General features: G+C 43.0%; 1 pseudogene; it reads right to left on the bottom strand.

Annotated features, from left to right (window-relative positions):
• Positions 1 to 1,609: 1,609 nt before the first annotated feature.
• LOC124559414 lies at positions 1,610 to 1,728 on the bottom strand (annotated as a pseudogene).
• Between the last annotated feature and the right edge of the window lie 3,949 nt (positions 1,729 to 5,677).

Genomic DNA, 5,677 nt, shown 5'->3' with positions numbered 1-5,677 from the left:
ATGGCGAGTTTTACAACAATGCAAAGCAGCCACAGACTGCACACAGCACAGCTAGTGATTTTCATACAGAGGTGGCGTTACCAATAAAAAAACCTAAACAGCCTACTTACACTCGGCTGCGTTTTGGGGCAGTAACTTTTTAGCCATCGTCATTTGCTCAGTAGCGCTTCCCCAACACTGTGTACCCACTGTGTCCAAATTTCAACTGTCCGCCACTTCCTTCTGGAATGCCCTTCTTTTACCAATTTACGTTCCAGCTTGGGTTTGTCGTCTAATTTGTCAGCCGTTTCAGCGAATGACGGGCGGGCTGTCGTCCACGTTTTAATTTTTATCCGCCGAAGCAATGTGCGAAGGCCATTTAAAATTTAGTTTTGGACCACCATTTTTGTACGGTGTGTTTATCTTTTAGCTCTTTTTCCATGTGCCTTTTAGCTGTCTCATATTCTGTCCACTGGGACTGACATATAGTCATTTCCCTCGTCTCTGTATTTGTATTCTATAGTTTCGACTTGGACGCTTATGACCCCAGTTGTTTTTTGCGCCCTAAAACCAAACAAACAAACAATTCGAGAGCAGTTAATGTATTTCCAAATTCTGGGTCATTTCGGAACCATTGATCGAAAACTATCTGCCACACTAGGGAGTTAGCATCTCATGCATGGAAGCGGTTAAAACAAACAGCTGCGTTTGGAGTGGAGTCGTGCCCAGAAATGGTGAATGGCATCGCATTGTGTCCAGCGATGAATCGCGGTTCTGTACTACCCCAAAAAAACCTCGTATGCTGGCGAGCTATAGTGACGTCCCATTCTTCCAAAATTGCACAGTGGTGTTATTCCTGCCGTGATGGTAGGCATTGGGTGTGACTTCAGGTCTGACTGAGGGAACTCTGAAGGCAAAACGGCACGTCACAGGCATCCCACTTCCTCATAGGCTACTTCTAATGCGACAGAATCGCAGTGCTGTTGTTCAGTTGGACATTGCTCGTTCAAGGGTACCAAATGGCTCTACGAACTTTCTGCATGATGCTGAGGTATTCCCGTTTCCAGCAAGGTTCCCAGATCTGTCCCCACAAAAACAGGTGTGGTGCCAGCTTGAACACCAACTCCATCCCACAACCAGTATCCAGGATATCAAGGAAGAGTTCAATAGTTGTTTGCCAACTTGCCTCAGGGGAGGATACAAGGGTTTTGTGACACATATCCCAGCCCAAACGGATATCAAGGACCAGTTACAACAGTTTTTTGCTGGCTTGCCTCAGGAGAGGCTACAACTGTTACATGGCACCAATCTTAACCGAAACAGTGCATGCAGCCAGAACAGGGAAGGTGAAACGACACAGTAATAAGCAGATTCATGCTGCCAAATTATTTGTAAATCTGAGTCGATAATAACTCTCCATCCGAACAGGCCTTGGAATCCCCAACGGTATCGGTACCGACCGGCCGCCGTGTCATCCTCTCAGCCGAAGGGTGTCACTGGATGTGGATACGGAGGGGCATATGGCCAGCACAACGCTCTACCTGTCGTTGTCAGTTTTCGTGACCGGAGCTGCTACTTCTTAGTCAAGTAGCTCCTCAGTTTGCCTCACAAGGGCTGAGTGCACCGCGCTTGCCAACAGCACTCGGAAGACCGGACGGTCACCCATCCAAGTGCTAGCCCAGCCCAACAGCGCTTAACTTCGATGATCTGACGGGAACCGGTGTTAACCACTGCGACACGGCCGTTGGCGAGTCGATAATATAATCACTGAAAAACATCCCAGTCTCTCCAACCCGTGATCCTTTACTTCATTTCCATATTTCATTCTGGGCATTTCACATTTCTTTTGTTAAAAGAATCTACAGTTTAATTCATAGCCTGACAAATATTTCTAGGTTATTAAACAGACTAGAACCACAAGCAGATCCGGAAACAGGGGAATATCAGGCAGATTTCAGAAGAGGGAAGTCAGGCATAGATCAGATTTGAAACTTGAGAACACTTTTGAAAGTCAGACACACAAGAAACACTGTAGTTACCTTTGTTGACTTTAAAAAAGCATACGACTCCATAGACCGACAAACGCTCTTTAACATACTGGAAGAATATGGCATCGACAGAAAAACCAGGGCAATTATACAACAGACACTCACAGACACCACCTCGAAGATTAAGTTCATGGGAGAAATTTTGGAACCCTTCCAGATACACACAGGTGTCCGACAAGGAGATGGGCTTTCATCAGTCCTGTTTAACGTAGTCTTAGACAAACTTGTCAAACCATGGGATGAACAAGTTAAAGGAAAACAGCTAGGAAGGACACGTGAAACAAGAGCAATCATAAAACGTACGGCATTTGCAGATGGCATAGCCATACTTAGTAATAACACACACGAGGCAAAGGAGCACTTGAACACCTACATGAACAGTTACCAAAACAGGTCTACAGATATCGTATGAGAAGACTCAATACATGCAACGACAAATCAACAATGTACACATCATGGAAACGATGTATGGATCCGTAAAAAGAGTCGAAAAATTTTAATATTTAGGGGAATACACACAAATAGGAGAATCAAACAAGGCATCGAACACAGAACGAATAGAAAGACTCCAAAAGCATACAAACTCACATGGTCACATTATAATCAGAAAAGCATATCAAGACAGGCCAAAATTAGCACTACAAAACAGTTGTATTACCGGAAGCACTATATGCGTCCGAAATGACCATAATTGGAACATCAGGCATTATAGAGACATAAAAAATAGAACGCAAAATTCTCAGGAAAATAGTCGCATCAATATACAAAGATGGCATATGGATGAAAATACCTACCAATGAGCTATACCAACACACTGACAGACTCACAAACACGATCAGAAATTGCAGACTAAACCTCTATGGACACATACAGAGAATGGACAACATCAGACTTACAAAGAGAATCTTTGATGAAGTAAAGCATTCAAGCCCTAAAACAAATTGGTATCATGAAATAGAGGAAGACATAAGGATCAACAAACAAATGATAAAAGACAGATAGAAATTCAGGAACAAAATAAGGAACGCAAAATTTATGGTAAATAAGAAGAGGAGGACAGGAGCATTACGGACGGAACAAAGGAAACAAGAGCATAGTCAAAGGATGAAGAGATTTTGGGAATAGAAAAAGAAGAAACGAAAGAAGTGAAAATTGTGTCATCATGAGATATTTGACTTCAAACACTGTCCATAAGGGCAAAACTGATGTGAATGGATTTGTAGGTTTGTCGGTCTCTCCCACCATCGAATAAAAAGGAATGAGGAATTTCACTGTCTGCATAACTTTGTCATTTCTGTTTCAAGTAAACTCGTTTACAGAATGTTGTAAAAATATCCGTACTATAGAAACAAACCAGCAGTTTCAGGCTGAAAGTAGATAGTAAAAGCCGTTAAACTCACCCGAAAAATTAAGAAACACTTTTCTAGATTAATGGTTAGTGTGATTTGGAAATCGTTGCGTATGCCTCACATAATCTCATACCATTCCATGTTGACGGGTTTGCACCCTCATCCAACCTCCCAGCTCGTCCGCGTTGACCGGCCGCAGCAGTACCGGTAAACACGTAGTATAGGCAACTATACCCCACGACACTATGATAGCATTACATGAAAAGTCTAAAATAACTGCAAAGAAAAGAGTCGGCGCAGTCCAAGTTATCGTCTAGTAAAGAGACATTTAAAATGACCAATACAAAGGTGTCACGACTGCTATGTTTCGAATCATGGAATTTTCAGAGGCTCTTTTCCTTTGACAAAGTAGAGCGACATAGGGCGGCACCGCTTCCCCACTGGGTCCCTCTTCCATCGTTTACTAAGCCCCTTCCCACTACCTCATTAATCAGCGCCGCACCGTAGCGAACGGGGAAAGGGCTGGCCGTGATGGAGGTCACAGATAAATCAGTCGCACCCAGGCGATGCCACGCCAGATTCATACTGCCGAGGGTGGTGGCAGACATCGGAGGTTAATCATCAGTTTCAGATCGGCCAGAGAAGTATTGCTACAAGGAGCAGGCGAGGCTATACGGAAGACCTTTTTATTTCTACTAGCCACTACAGCCTTCGCGACGATGGGCTGCCAGGGTTTTTAATTACGGATCGGTCGGCAAAGAGAGTGATGAGTCAGATGTCCTGAAGCGGAGACTCGCAATAAACTTTTGAAAGTCGAAGCCACCTCAGGAAGTGGTCACCGGGATCGGTGCTCGTCTTGAATGAGTCAACCAGTATTGTGACTGAGAAAGAGGATATAAGGGGCGGAGGGGGGGGGGAGGTGTCAACTGGCAGCCACCACACGTGGCATTGAGTACACACTTATGATTCCTCATGATTCGAGTCCAGTGTTACAATAGCTCTTCTGTCTCTCTAGGCACTTTGTCATCCGGTATTAAGATCAAAATCAGCAGCACACGGAGAAACTGCTCGTTATACGAGGAATGCTATTAATTAATTGCTATTTTGTTACCCGGTACTTTGTGAAGGCATTGATAATTACGCATATAAAATTTTTTTTCGTGATTTTCTTTAGATTTCTATTCTTTTTCTTTTGTTCATATGGGCATTTCTAATTGTGATTATGTAACACTCTACTGTGGTTTTTAAATGTAATGATGTAATTCTGATTATTTCGTTTGCCAACGGATTAATATGTTTCTTGCTTTGTACCTGTGGTAAAATTTGTTAAGTTCTCTTTTGGAATATTATTAATTGTGAAGCCGGCCGCGGTGGTCTAACGGTTCTCGGCGCTCAGTCCGGAACCGCGCGACTGCTACGGTCGCAGGTTCGAATCCTGCCTCGGGCATGGATGTGTGTGATGTCCTTAGGTTAGTTAGGTTTAAGTAGTTCTAAGTTCTAGGGGACTGATGACCACAGATCTTAAGTCCCATAGTGCTCAGAGCCATTTGAACAATTAATTGTGAAAAATGCAGTCAATAACATTTATAAAGATTTATGTAATTTACGATAATGATATAACATCTATAGACAAGGGACAGCGATAGTGATATCGATAGTCGAAAGGTGGTTGTGTAGTAGAGGGGATGGTGGATGCTGTGTCTGTTTTTTATGGAAAGCATACGTAATTGTATGGACAGTGATACCGAACTATCAGATTGTTAATTCTCTTTACACTGCGGTATGTAATGCCATCGTCAGCGAAATTTAAGAGCAAATAAACCGGACTGTGAAAGAGCCACTAACAATACTTTGTGTGGCCGACACGAACAGTGCTTTTATGCGAATGAACTTTGCTGGTATTGGTTTTGGGTGGTGGAACAGTTGTCTATTACATTCTATCAAGTCGCGAGAGTGAAGACTTTAACTAACTGTGAAATATAAATGACTTTCAGGGACGTTGTCGAAGTTTGAAATGCGAGAACAGAGTGGACATTGTTTACGGTGTGCTTCACACACAAGAACAATTCTATGAACTGTGTATTTGTGGCTAAGACTATATGAATGTGACGAACTGTGTAATTATGGACGATAGCGTCATGGACAGTGCATAAAATTAAGAAACGAGCGATATCTATGTCATGTACTTTGAAAGAGAGGACTTGTCAACAACGGTCGTATACTGGCGTCTTGTGGTTTGTTAATCACCACGGGGTTAATGATACAGCTGTGCCGGAACTTTATTTGCGTTTCGCCGGAGAA

This window comes from Schistocerca americana, chromosome 1, assembly GCF_021461395.2.
Source record: "Schistocerca americana isolate TAMUIC-IGC-003095 chromosome 1, iqSchAmer2.1, whole genome shotgun sequence".
NCBI lineage: Eukaryota > Metazoa > Arthropoda > Insecta > Orthoptera > Acrididae > Schistocerca > Schistocerca americana.
Note: the sequence above shows the minus strand (reverse complement) of the source record. Positions and strands in the feature narration are given on the sequence as shown.